We start from the raw sequence: 15,194 nt of genomic DNA, 5'->3' as shown, positions 1-15,194 counted from the left end.
TCTAATCACAGAATAACTCATTTTTATCACACAGATGATACTGATATATCAATAAACTATTACTTCTGGTTCTTAATTTTTATTTTTAATCCAATTAATTACAATTTTTTTTAATAGTTATACATTCTATTCATGGTTACCATGGAGAGTGAAAGTACCCCGTGTAACATCAGTTCAGAATCTATTAATATGAAATTATCAATTTGGTTATGTTTCAGCTATTTTACCAGTAATAACTATGTAAATGAAGAGAACCACAATGTTTATATGACCATTTTGTGCTGTTAACCACTAAATGATAGTGCAGCCATGTGATTTCTTGACATTTATTAGGAGATTCTGTTCACTATCATAAAGAATTTGTAACCCAAAAATGAAAAAACCTATGCACATTGAGAACACTCTCATCCACTGTGTTAAGAATGTTTTTTATCTCTTTGTACCACAACTTTGCTCTGCAGAAACCACATTGCTGCAATTTTTCACAGACAGGTGGATCCAAACTTTTCAGCCTTCACAGCGCTCAAAAGCTATTATTTGAAAGGATGTGATCCCTGCCATTTGTATGATATCATGGTAGTTTGTCAAGCTGCATCAGATGACTTTGAATTTCCCCTGTCCTGTGAAGACCAAACAGCTGCTGATGGGCTCTTGTAAATCTGAGCTACAGCTCTAAATGAACTCTTAACATTTAGATACCAAACAGAATACCTATTGGCAAAAGAATTTTTTGTTTTGTCTTGAAAAATGTGCATTTGCATTCCATCATCAGGTTAGTGTAAAATTTGCTGAAATTATTTTCTTTGTTTTTGAAAATCTATTTTTAAGATGAGTCTCTCTTTAAGAGAATCTATGATGTTGAAAGTTTTGAAATACAGATAAGTGAGTAAAGGAAATTAAACTCTTGCAAAAAGGAAATGGAAAAGCATATCAAGTATCTGTCCAATTTTGAATGCTAGACTTCGTTATCAATAGTCATGAAGAAGTTACAAACATCTAAGAGAGCCACTGATAGCTATTGATATTTATATACAGATCTCTGGGAAATATAATAATGCTGGGTATACTATGAACTGATCCTTTTCAATCTGCAACTTAATGCACATTCCAGAACTTTCTACTCCAAGAAGCAATTCATCCATAGAGAAAACAGAATATGTTTTATAAGGTAAAGTTGCAGTTATGGTGCATATGTGGTTTTCTCCCTTTCCCCTTTAGACAGGAACATGCTACAGAAAGCAGCTAGATAGGGCCAATGTGATTTCATGCAGAAAAGTATTTCTCATGGAGGTCAACAGTTGGTACCACCAGCAGTCATGAAGGGAGATCAGAAAACTCTCAGGATATACTTGCAATCTGTTTTGAATGCATGTATTTTTGCATAAAGTTCTGTCTTTTTTTCTTTTTTTAATGTAATATTAGATATATATATATATAATATTATAATATATATATATAATATTTTAATATTTTAAAATAAGAGTTTGGGTCAAGTAATATTTCTCTTTATCTTTCTCTTATAAGGAAAATAAGTAGCTACATTAACATTATTTTTACATCTTTGGTTTTATTTTTGACATAATACTATTTTTAAATTTTTAACATCATATTCTTCTTATATTGACTTGAATACAGACACATGACTTTCACAGATTTTAGATGACAAAATCCCTTTACATTGTCTGCCTCTCATAGAATCAAACCTCATTCTCCTAAGCAGCAGGAATGAAAGTCTTCAGAGCAAAGAGTTGAATATTGCTAAACTAGTAGCCATGAAAATTGATTCCATAATGCATTGCAAAATTATATCATCTTCTAAGTTATTGTGGGCCACCTTAAAATTTTATACAGACAGACAGGATAGAAAGTCACGAGTGAAAGATTCCATAAAATATGACAAGGAAATTGCTTAGATTTAAATATGAGTGTTCACAAGAAGAGAGGAGATGTCTTACATCAGTGTGTGCTTTATTTCTCAATAGATTTTAGAGTGATATCTTCTTTTCTGAATAAGCACTAAATCCATAAAAAAAACCCCAGATTTCTTAAATGGCTTAGCAGTAATTTACAAGGAGAAATATTGCACACAACTTCACTGGTTTGGTGGATAAAATATGGGGCTCAAATGATATCAGTGAGCATCCATAGGTATTATGATAACTTGACTGGACATTAGGTGAAATTCAGAAACAGTGTTCATAAATACTCAAATAACAGCCTGACTATCTTGCAGCTCTGGAAAAAAAGAAAAAAAATAAAAGAAAAAAAAAATTAAGTGGGAAACAGCCCCCATATTCAATTAATTTTCACATATAAAAAAAAAAAGTCCATTTGAGGGCACTTGAAAACTCGTCTTGAAATTCTTTTTTTTCCATTCCTGTACTCCCATGGTGGTAGGAGTAGGACAGTCTGACTTGCTTCTGTCAGGTTAAAAAAACAAAACATTAAATTCCAGGTAATGGAGAAAAAAAATCTCCATTACTATGAAAGTAAAGCAGGAAAAATGTAGTTGTTCTTTCTTGATCCAGCTTGACCTTGCAGTACCAGTAGTTTCAACATTTTTCTGCAGTATTTTGTGAGCAATTTTCACATGACATAAGTGATAGAAAGCATTTGTGAAAGGTGCTGCATAAATGATTGCACACATGATTTTCTGCTACTTCATGGGTACAAAATCAAATATCCACAACTTTCTGTCATACTGAGGTGAAATAAGCATAAGAAGCACCCCAATTGTCTCAGTTCTTGACCTAAATAAAAATAGAAACATACTGTCTGCACGTACATATAAACAAGCACAACCACATAACAATGCAAAAAGATACTTTGGTGTTTCTCAGCTTTGGGATTTTGACTTGAATATTACTAGGGCTTTAATTGCTGACAATTACATATTTTCTATTTAAAATAAAAATCCCAGTTCTACATAATTGATCTTAGTTTATGGATTGACCTTATGGATAGGCCTTTGAGCCTAAATCAGTATGTGTTACCAATCTCTTTGCTGTAGTACTTGCAGGAGTTAAAATTGGAGGCTAGCTAAAAACACATTGGTTTACACCACTTTATTTATGTTTCTTTATGCTTCATATGCTTCCATAGAGCTTCACAGCATTCATCCATTTCCCATCTGCTTATCTGAAAAGCAGAAGGTTCAAAAATACCAATACATACCAGACATACAAATCATTATTACTGGCTTTGTCTGGCAGTCTTAAAAATGGTAACGTTCAGGTGCATACAAATCATCTGTTGTTTTTACAGAGAAGTAAACTCTTGATAAGCAAGATTTTTAAAACTTTTTTCAAATCCAGGACTTCAAGAAGTCATTGGGACATTGGGAATTACCAGTTCTCCATCTGATACAATAGAGAAAATTACTTTCTATACACACACAAACACACACACATTAAAATAGCTACTTAAAACATAAGTTGTGTTAGTTACAAGGAAACACCCTAAATTACTTCAAATGTATGACACTCAGTAGAAATTCAGTAAAATTTAAAAATACAGAGAATTGGGAGAGTGTGAATATAACTCCATCATTAATCTTCAGTGCTGTGGGGTTTACTTCATTCTCTAATGCACCAAAGAAATCTCAAAGCCAAAACAACAAGAACAAAACCCCTATATTAACTCTTGAGTCAGGAGAAACTTTGCCAAATTTAAGAAAAGATTATTGGAAAATATCATATAACTTACATGATGGGTAGACAAAAAAAAATTTATGAGAATTATCTCATGGCTAATGTTAACTCCATCTGATAGTGCTTGGAATTGACAGAAGGAAGAGATATTGAAACTAATCAAAACATGTTTATGCTTATATTAAGTATGGGCTGCTTCCTCTCCTTTTTTTTTTCTTGAAACCAGGAGTAACTCAGAAAACTGATCCCAAATAAGGCTATTTCCCAAAATGACACTGACTTGACATTGGAAAAAAAAATTAGTCTGATTTCTTACCTTACTGAGATGCTGGCTGTCAGATTCATTCATTCTTCAATCATGGGATTATATGAAAAACTGCTATCTATAAATTGACTAGGTGGTTGAAAGCACCTGAATCTTCTAAATCTATCCAGCTTCCTTAGGAGTCCAATAATTTCACCCTGAGGCAAGAAAAAACTGTAATAATTTTTCCTCTCTCTGAATTTAAATTTACATAAGGCCAAAGAATCCTTTAAAAATCGGCCTTCTTCAAGGCTGATCCTTCTGGTTTTCCCTCTGCTTTGGGACAAGGCATTCTGTCCTGCCTTCTCTAAACTGAAACTAAGTGTCACATATTGACTGAATTAAAGGCTCTGTAAAGATACAGGGAAAAATCTACTGAGATTCAGCATGTTTGTTGGAAATATTGTTTCCACAACTGCAGCTTAACCTAGGCTGGGGAAAAAAAATCATATTTGGGAGTGTATTGAAAGCAAAGCAAAGAAAAACAAAGAAGAGCTTATTGCTCTTCTACCCTTCTACCTGCAAACACAAGGAAAGTTTGACAAGGGAAAATCAGCACAGGGAATAGAAGGAAGACTTCTTTATATAGGTAGACTGACAGGTCTGTCACTCTATTCCTCCTCTTTGCATCTTCTTATCAAATAGGACACCCATGGAAAGCATTTCAGGTAGCTTTGTGATGCAGGGAGTTTCCAAATGTTTCAGCTTCAGGTTTATTTGAGAAGAATGTGGTGGAATTAGACCCACTCTCTCTTTCTCTGTTCTTTAGTCAAGCAGACTGTTTTCCCACCTTCACAAATTAAAAAGTTCCAAGGACTCGGGGTGTTTAGTGGTTTCATTTTATATTTCAACACCATTCTGAAATCTGCACAGGTTGGAGCACACATCTCTTGAATGATATACTAAGAGCAGTGTCATTCTTTCAATATTTAGAAAACAAAAACAAAAACCTCAAGAAAACAGGCGACATCAGATTTATGAAAACTGTACAAACATATATAAGCAGTATGTCAAACTTTATCCAAAAATTTTATGGAGAGCTCTCAGATTGTAAGAAAAGCAAAGTCTGAAATTAGCACGGGTGTATTTAGCTTAGCTTTATCTCCAGACCAGCAGCTAGCTGCCTGTCAAAAGGTTTTAAGTAAAGTTCTTGATTGTAGGTCAGTCCTCAGTGGATAAATCACAGAAGCAGGCAGAGATAAGGCACATGATTGGCTGTTCTCCTGCTGAGGAGAGACTGCATTAAGTTAGACTAATGAATACTGAATCATTTTCTCATCCTCAGGGTGGACACCCCTGTCAGGGCTGAGTCACTGTGCAAGCAGTATGCTAAAGTGATTTAAAATGCTGCAGCCTCTAGTGCTGGTGACAGATGGATATAAACTTTGGGCATGATACACACTCATTTCTAGGCCTTCACAAGCCGTGAGTACAAATATACGAAGAACAAAAGATAAACTGTGGTAAAAGTCCCCTATTTGTGCATACTTGAGGAAAGTGTAAAGTAGACACTTTTTCACAGCCTTTTAAAATGACCAAAGAGGACTCTCTTCTAGGGTAGACAAGGATAGATACCTTATTCCAAGGTTACTTTGTTGCTTTTTTTTACTTTCCAGAGGACTGCAGAACCCCCTGAAATAAGCAATGTGTTACATTTGCATAATGAAACCACATCTTTTATATTTTCTGCTGAAAACTTCTTCTGATTTACTCACCACTTTACCTAGTCAGTTGGAGGTATTACAGAATCAAAATGCAGATATGAAAAGCTAGAGGTACATTTTGATTTTGTCACATTTTAAACAGAAATACGTGGTCATGTTTGAGAGAGAGAAGATAAAAGGGTAACTTCAGAAGTACCCAGCACTCTGAAGTAAAGGATTGATTGAATGAATATGATTAGACTCTGGGTGAGAAATTACACAATATTTTCCAACTCGGCTGAGAGATAATGTTTTATGGTCTTGACTTTGCTCTGGATTATGTTTGTACAATCCTGGTGTTTGGCACGGGCAGCTACTCACAAGCATTGCAAATAGGGAATTGTGGCAAGCTCCCAGGGGCCTTCCACGGCAATCAGTGACCAGCTTGAGACCAATCCAGGAAACATGCTAGCTCCTACTGCTTGCCAGGGGGACTTGCATGAAGGTCCAACTGCTTGCTTTCAAAAGTTGCTTTCTGTCGAGCCTTTGAAAAAAACTTTGCACAACCCTGTGATTTATTTCTCTGTGGTGAACCCTCATTAGTCAAGAAGAGCAAATAATGCTGTCTTGGCACAGAGTATCCACAGAACACATCCTCTAAGGAATGCTGTTCATGAGAGATAAAAGGATAATGAAACTTTGTAGTATACATGCATGAATTCTAGATACTCTCTCAAACTGTAGCCTATGGAAACCTAAATTGGAAAGCTGCTTAGGAAAGGAATTGTGGCAAAGGGTGGCTATGAATAGTCACCAGCAGAATAGCTTTATGAAAATTGTAGCTCTAATATTTGCATGCTCTTCTATGTCATTTAAAGAATTGTTGTTCATTGTAGAAAATAGGGCTTTTAAGCTGACCTTCTGTTTTACCATTGGGGAAGTTAATGCTTGCATTGCAAGGGGAAAGCTGGTTGGTTGTTTTTCATTATGGTATGTGTCACAAATGAGAATGTCAGGGAGGTCTGAAATTTCATCTCATCCAAATCGATTAGTGTTAATGTTTTTCTCATTATGATTTCATCAGGATTAATTAACAGAATCTGTGAATAATATGCTGCACATATTTGATATGCAAAACCAAACCAACTGTACAATTTATGTTTCCTTACAGCTGGTGCTTTCCATATTCTGTTAGCAATATGGACTACATGTCCATGGTGTAGACTAATGTGGCTCATCTTCCTGAACCATGAAGTGCCCTGCATGTCAGTGAAGCCTGTGCTAGCAGCTGACCCTGCTGGAGTCACAGTTTCTGCCCTGCACAGCCAGCCCAGAAAGCAATAGACTCATTTCCTTACCAGCTCAGGAGATTCAATGCATGTTTAGATTACGTTGGTATAAATACGCCTTGGCTATTGCATTTCAAAATAGTTCAGGGTAAACTTAAGGAATGTCCAATATTTTATTCAGACTCGTCCAGTGTTCACTAAGAGCTCTCTGTAAGTTGTCTGACTGGCATGATTCATCAGTAAGTATACACAACAGACACAGGAGAGGGCTGCTTATCATTTTCAGGAAAGTGCTCATGATCAGCAGAGAGAAATTGCTGTTGATGGCAATGGTAGTGTCCAATTAACCCCTCTCTACATAAATACCTGAATTTTTAGAGAAGCCATTTCTGGGTGCATTGTTTAAAAATTTGTTTTATTGACAGATCAGAGGATAACGATTTTATGTCCTTTGTACCTTTATTAAAACATGACAAATCATCTTTACAGGCAATAAGATCTTGATGTATTGTTATATTTTGAGGCACAGAAGCAAAATAGTGCAAATCTGTTTTCTGATTTCACTGGTCTTGGCACTGGCTCCTGGATATTTATATCTTAATTTCTTTCCCTTAGATGTGGTATTTGATTTAAGTATTTGTGAAAACTACCAATCTGACAGTCCTGCAGACCGAAGCCTTCCATTTATTCATCCATTAACTACAAAGTTCAAGTCTCCCTTTCAAATTAAAGTGCCTCTATCCGTGTTGGCCAGACCACCTTGAGGGAGGAATCATTTAGATTCCAACCACATTCTTACCCCATCCTCAGTCTTGCAAATGCCAGCAAGAAGCCGATTTGTGCCAGCTGTTGCATATTTCTAATGGACACATTTGCCTATAGGGAATAATGGGATCAGGTGTCGTGGTTTTAAAGCAGCAACTAAAAAAAAATCACTAGAAAACTTACTTATTTCTTGCTGTGAGATATGGATTAGAACAAGAGCAAAACAGGTTTAAAACTTAAAAGGAACAAAGAAAGTTTATTAACAAAAACTACAAGAATAATAAAGCTGAATAAAACCTCCAGAATAACCCTTTTCTCCCCCACTACCCAACTATTTCTTTGTGCACATGACAACATAGAGACAAAAAAACTTTGGTGTTTAAAACAGTCTCAATTCTTGCTGTAGTTTTTTCATCAGTCTTTGTAGAGAAACAGAAGTCTTCCTCTGCTAATCCATGGAGTTTCTCACAAGAAAACTATTTCTGTTATAGTTCTCTATTTCTCTGATGCCAGCTGCCCGGAAAAATCTGCCATCAGTTGTCTCCTCCCATTTCACATCACTCTGAGGTGTGTATGGGTCAATGAGTCTAGGGATGGCATTTTAAGGATGAGTTATTCAAAGGCAAAAGTTCTCATCATCTGTCTCTGTGAGCTTCTCTGGAAACAGAAGTTTTCTCTTTGCCTCTACAAGGCTACAAATCTTTAACTATTACTTCTCCCCCTCTGTTTCAGCACCTCACTGTATCAGAACTACTTCAGTTTTTGCTCAAAATCCACACTTTGAAGACTCTATTCCTCCCAATATACTCCGTCATGAGTTAAAGGAGTTTTTTCAGAACACTGCTGTTCATTTCCATAGCTTTAACAGAAAAAATTTCAGCTTATTAAAGCATCTCCTTATTTTCTCTTCCCCATTTAAAACTTAATTCCTTTCTTCACTGTTTTGATAGTTTCTGGTGTCTCTTTACATGTTGATTGCTGCCTCTCTCTTTTTCTCTCTCTGGAAAAAAAAGGATTAATCTGCAAGTCTCATCTGGTTATTGAAAGGGTTAAAATCTTGCCCAGGTTTTGTGGATGGTTCTGTGATCTCTGCCAGAGCAGCAGCTGGGGCTGTCTGTGATGGAAGATTCTTCATGGCTGCTCTGGAGAGTGTGGTCACTGTCTCAGCACGCCCCAGGTCAAGAGCTTTCTCTCTCTTTACTCGGCAGTCTCTGGTGAATTCAGTCACAGCAAAAACTGCAGCCGAGCCAGGGACCGGCCTGGCCCGGCCAGAGCCCGGGGCAAGCCCCACAGGCCCCATTTCCCAGCCGGGAGCCGCTGGGCCCAGCCCAGCCCCCGCCCGGGCTGCATGGCCTGGGCAGGGAACGGGAGGCCAGCCCGAGCTCTGTTACCTTTCACAGCCAGGAAACAGAGACAAAGAAATTCCCAGGCTTAGGTCTTAAGGTGGAATTCACAGGTTGATCTCACTTTTCAATGGTTAAAACTGCTGTCAATTCTTAGAAATGGCCAGTTGTTGGCTGGGAGAAAAACTCCCACCAGCCTCCAGCAGTTTTAACTTCTTTAGGTGTTTCTCTTTGTTTTTTTAAATGCCAATCTATCACATCAGGTAACTTGAAGAAGATAAAAATTTCAGCTTACTACCACTCTGGGCTGTACTTGAACTGATACTCCAGGAGGAAATTATTGTCTCCCATTACCAGTCCAGTAACACTGGATTTTCTTTGAGCCTTAAAGAAGCATCTTACTGAAAGTAGACCTATTTTAAAAATAATTTTACTAAGAATTCAGTGGACTATTCAAATTTCTGTGGTTTATACTTTATAGATAAGAAAAATAGAGCATAATATTAATGCAACTTGTTATACCTGGTACACACCTTTACCAAAACAGTGTCAAGTTTTGAAACATCGTGCATTAAATCTGCACCTATATGGTGCAGAAAGAATCTAGAAAGAACTTGAAGTTTGCTCAGCTAAATCCTTTTTCAGGCAGCTGAAATGGAGTTTTTCACTGATTATTTTCCCCATTTTTTCATATTTCCAAGAAGGACATAAATAAAAATAGAATGATTCTAAAGTAACAGAAGGATCAACATACAGATGATGAGTATATTCCAGTCATATGAATTGCGGGAGAAACATAAATTTGCAGGTTCTTATTTTTCCATAAGACAGCCAATTCTGACACTTTAATTTATAGGTGTACACATAGGCCAGAGGGGGAGCAAAGAGGAGATTCTTTTCCATCTGTTTTTACAGCTTGATGGCTTTGGTGCCATACATGCTACTGGCACTGCACTGTAGCAGCTCTGAAGAGCCTCACTGTTATGGGGAGAAAGTAGAGAGAGAGATGTGGTAGATCCTCCAGATACTGTATTAAGCCTCCCATTTGTGCTGTTGCCACCAGCTTGGGATGGAAAGGAGCTTGGTTAGGACTTCAGCATGCTGTATGTGGCACATCTGGTTCTTGGGGTGTGACCACAGAGGGTGCTGAGGTCACCATTCATGTTATAAAGTCATGTTGCTGGATTATTGATTTCTCCAGTGTTTTCCCCTACTTCAAATGCCCAAAAAAACCCATGACACTTTTTTCAGCTGGTGGAGAACATATGAATGCTGCTAGTGTGGGCCCTAGTAAGGGGTCAAGAAGGCAAGTGGGACAAATGCTCTCAGGGGCAGTGAGGATGCATGTCCTGTATAGCTGAAGCCTTGACAACAGCTGTCAATAGCTGCCAATGCTGTCATATATATTGACCAGTCTTCAAGATCAATCCAGACCACCATGTCAAACAAGAGACCTTATCCTATTGAATTTGACTTGTGAACTTGGAAAAGAACTCACAGTAGATGAGACAGAAAAGTAAAATGCCTACATGCTTTTCCCTGTTTCAGCCTCTTACTTTTCTCTGCTGCCCAGCATGGTTTTACTTGATTCTTATGGTGTTTTGTTAAGGAACCAATCCAAATCCTCCAAGTTTTACTCAGGCAGAATTTTTCTTCCACATCTTATTCCTTTTCTGTCTTTTCTCCTGCCTAGAACAACAATCCTTAAGCCCTTGAAAAAAATCTTGACAAACAACCCCTTGTTCTTCTTTGCCAGCTGACTGATGGATTAGTTACAGGTACCCTTGCTAGTCTGCCTGTTCTGCAGAGCTGCCAACAGCGCTTCCATACAAATGAGTGATCACCAGCACTCACAGTCTTCTGTTAGACCTGCATCACTTTCCACCTCAACACAGATGAAGATACCCGGGGAGACAAAATCTTCAATCAATTTATGGTTTGGACCCTGTCACATACAATGTGAGTCTGCAGTATTAAAGAGAACTCACAGGAGCTGAAACAGATGTAAGAAAAACCCAGCACTTGCTAACCAAGTGCAAATAGCTAGTCCTGTAATGATCTGAGAAATCTAAGTCTCTCAGCTGGAATCCATCTATTTTTCCCTTGTGTTAAGGCCTTTGGGTTTATTACAGTGGTATTTTAGTCTACTAGTAGACTGAAAGCAATATGAGACATAGTCATTACATTCAGGAGGGAAATTTTCTACATTGTAAGGATGCTGCAAGCTTTTTTCTTCCTAGCAGGCAGGAAAAATAAGATCAGCCAATTCCCCAGTATGCAGTGCTTTTCTGAGAATTTTGAATTTTAAACTTCAACCTTTAGACTAACAGCTCAGGTCAAAAAACTGACTAATTCCTAGCTGTATCATAAGACTTGTCTTCAATCTCTAGGAGCAAAATTTTCACTGTGGAAATCTCTTTTCTCTGAGGTAGAGGTTGCACTGCAGGCTAAACAGAGAAACACGGTGCCTTTGTCCCCTTGCCCTTTCCTAGCAGGTGCATTGGGGAGGTAAGGGGTTCAGGCAACTATTTGAGTCAGCTTTGCTTGAAAGCCTTATGCCAGATGAGTGTCTCCCACACAAGAAGAGAAAAGAAACAAGAAATAAAGAGAAGCTGGATGTGGAGAATTTCTAGTCCCTACGCCAATTTTGTCACCAGAGTTTTCCAGGGGAGCAAAGATGCAGCCTAGAGAACTCAGCCATAGCCTGCACCAGTGACTCTGAGTGCTGCTTTGACACTGTTTCCCTTTAGCTTTCTCTTTTTAATCTGGGAGAGCCCTACAAACTAAGGCAAATATCTTAAATGGAGAAACAGATATTGCAGATAAAGTATGCATGCAAATAGCATGCAGAACCATAGGAAATATCCCAGAAAACATGATGAGGTTATGTTTAGGATAGTTGCAGCTAGACTAGACAGCCTGTTAATAGACATTCGGAGAGTGTGGCTTGGAGCAGGCATTTCCAGACATTCATAAAAGATTGAGAAGCCTTGGGTGTTCATCCCAAATCACTTTGTGGATTATCAGATCCCATTGACCAGTTTAGCATTTCTGGCTTCTATTGTAGTGCATATGCCCCTTATATCCACCTACATCCACCATGATCCTCAAAGCCAGTGGCAAATCACTAAAAGGTCAGCATGTAGATCCTTTGGTTTATGATTTATATATTTCCAGCTCAGCTTCTAATTTTGCAAAAGAAGGCTTCTCAGCATGCATCAATAAGAGATTAATCTTACATCACTCTCAAAAGTAACTGCTCATAGTTTTTCTTGTTTGTCAACAACTGTCCTTTTATTCTCAGCAAGTATTAAGCAAATATTTTATTCTCAGCAACAATTTAGTAAGCAGTGGTTCTTTCAACCTGCAAGGCTTGAAATATGCCATTTAATTTCTTAAAAGAAGCTAATAGCACAGTGGATACATTTCCTTAGATTCTTTGTTTTACTGTGCCCAGCCATCTCCGTGTTACAACACAAAAACTTAATGGACAGTTAAGGTTGTGCAGAAACATTAGAAAAGCCAGCTTAAATCTTGATTTCTGCCAGACATAGGTGACCGGAGGTCACTGCAATTTTTAATTTTACAACTATTAACACTGAGTTTGGAAAAGGATAGGTAATTTATTTATCTTTTGTTAAAGCATGGGTAAATACATTCATGTCACTAAAACATTTGCATTATTAAAGTACTTGAATGAACATGAATAAATTACTAATCTGAAAAGACTGTAATTATTTTTGCTCAGACAAAAAGACTGTAATTATTTTTGCTCAGACAAGAATAAATAACTTTGTAGCATCTTTAGGCTTGGATGATCCTTTTACCCTTGTGTATTTGTAAACTCAAATACCAGTTGAGTCACCTGGATCAAAAACACTTTTTAATAAGACATAGAAAACGTGAAGTATATTTTCTGTCAACCTCCTCTAATGGAACTACAAAAATAATTGTACTTAATTTTACTTCTTTGGGAAAAAAAAAGAACAAAAAAATTAAAAATAACAAAACACCCCACTAACCCTTAATTTACTTGGAAAAAATAAAATGGTGTTAACCATCTTCACTGACCTTTCTTTTAGCTGACAATGACAGACAAAGCTGAGTAATCAGCCAGCTGTAGTAAGAAACAAAGCCATGTACCTGATGCAGTCTGATTCTGAATTCATTTGTGATACCTGTAGATTCCTTAGGAAAGTTTCAACATTTTGGATATTTTATCTTTCTGTCAAGACACTGAAAAAAAAATCAAGACTGTTTATTCACAGAACATATATATTTAATTTCTGAATATACAGAGCTGGATTTAAAACCATTCTTGTTTCTGTTTTTTCCTAGAAACTTCTATTTTCCTTTCTAGCTTTGGGAATTCCAAGTATCTCCAGTGTTCAACATTTTCTCTAGAATAAGAGGTAGCAGACTAACATTTGAAGGAACTGACATGAAAAAAGACTGACTCATTTTAGATGTCTTTCTTGCCAAAACAAAAAATGAGAAGAAATACTAGTTGAAACATGAGAAATTATGATTAGGTGCTAAGAGCAAAACTTCACAGTGAGGCTGATCATCCCCTGGAAGCAGCTTGTCAAGATATGTTGCATTATGTCCACCCTTGGAAATACTCAAAATTCAACAGGACATGACCCTGAGCAAGTTGATAAAAGTTGTCCTTGCTTTTGAAGAAGCAGCAGGAGCTGAATAAGGGGACCTCTGGAAGTCCCTTCCGACTTGAATGATTCTGTCTCCCACATTACAGCAAAGTATTGTCTACACTCATTCTCATTTCTCAGATTTTAAATTCAAGATATAATTATCTTTCCTGGTGCATAGATTGCCTTGAATTGAGAGCAAGAAAGATTACATATTCAAGATTCATATTCATGCCACCGTCTTTATGAAACAGACCTGCAATCATTTGCTCCCTGGAAAATTTTTCTTGATGTACCAAGTTCTTGTTCAAGCAGGATCAATCCCATAAATGTTTGTAAATAATGTCTTGGTGAAATATTAGGACTAGATTGTGCTGGCAAACAGAACATACAAATTAAATACTCTTGTTTAAGTTTACCGAATGCTTAATGGTAAGTATATTTCATATATTTCATATATATGAAATTACATATGAAATTAATTTACTGATAACTATTTTGAAAATTAAAAGGTCTTTGGAAATCAAAGCAATGATAACTGTTCATGACTTCCTGTGACATGCAGTGAAAGAATCAAAATTGATCTGGAGGAGTTCAGGTGTGCTTACCATATTATGCATATTGAACAAACAAACACAGATAAAAATCTCATTTGAAGCATACTTTTTTCCCTTTTTTTCACTTTCTCTGCTGTTTTTTAAAGTTGTTCAGTTTAGCATGTTGGAAATATCCAATCTGGTTTTACCTTCATTTGATAAGGAAATCATCAATGATGGCATGGCATAAGATGGTGAAATGAGAAATATACTCCTAAATATTTAGTTTATCTCCCAGTTTTACTTGGTTAACCAAGTTTCCTGTAGAAAAGGCAGAATGAAGAAAAGCATGAAGTCTGAATTTATTGTCAAATAGTTGTTTTTGTCATACTCTATCTTCCTAACTTATATTTTAGTATACAAAAGGTTAAGCAAAAGATATAAAAAATGTATTAGCTGGAAGCATCCTCATCCATGATTTGATGGTACAAAAGATGAAACTTCCCACCTTTCCATGCATTTTTATAAAGAAGACATGGAGAAGAAAAGGAGGGGAGGGGAGGGGAGGGGAGGGGAGGGGAGGGAAGGGAAGGGAAGGGAAGGGAAGGGAAGGGAAGGGAAGGGAAGGGAAGGGAAGGGAAGGGAAGGGAAGGGAAGGGAAGGGAAGGGAAGGGAAGGGAAGGGAAGGGAAGGGAAGGGAAGGGAAGGGAAGGGAAGGGAAGGGAAGGGAAGGGAAGGGAAGGGAAGGGAAGGGAAGGGAAGGGAAGGGAAGGGAAGGGAAGGGAAGGGAAGGGAAGGGAAGGGAAGGGAAGGGAAGGGAAGGGAAGGGAAGGGAAGGGAAGGGAAGGGAAGGGAAGGGAAGGGAAGGGAAGGAAGGGAAGGGAAAGAGAAAAGAGAAAAGAGAAAAGAGAAAAGAGAAAAGAGAAAAGAGAAAAGAGAAAAGAGAAAGAAGAGAAAAGAGAAAAGAGAAAAGAGAAAAGAGAAAAGAGAAAAGAGAAAAGAGAAAAGAGAAAAG

Source organism: Poecile atricapillus, chromosome Z (genome assembly GCF_030490865.1).
Source record: "Poecile atricapillus isolate bPoeAtr1 chromosome Z, bPoeAtr1.hap1, whole genome shotgun sequence".
NCBI classification, from domain to species: domain Eukaryota; kingdom Metazoa; phylum Chordata; class Aves; order Passeriformes; family Paridae; genus Poecile; species Poecile atricapillus.
Note: the sequence above shows the minus strand (reverse complement) of the source record.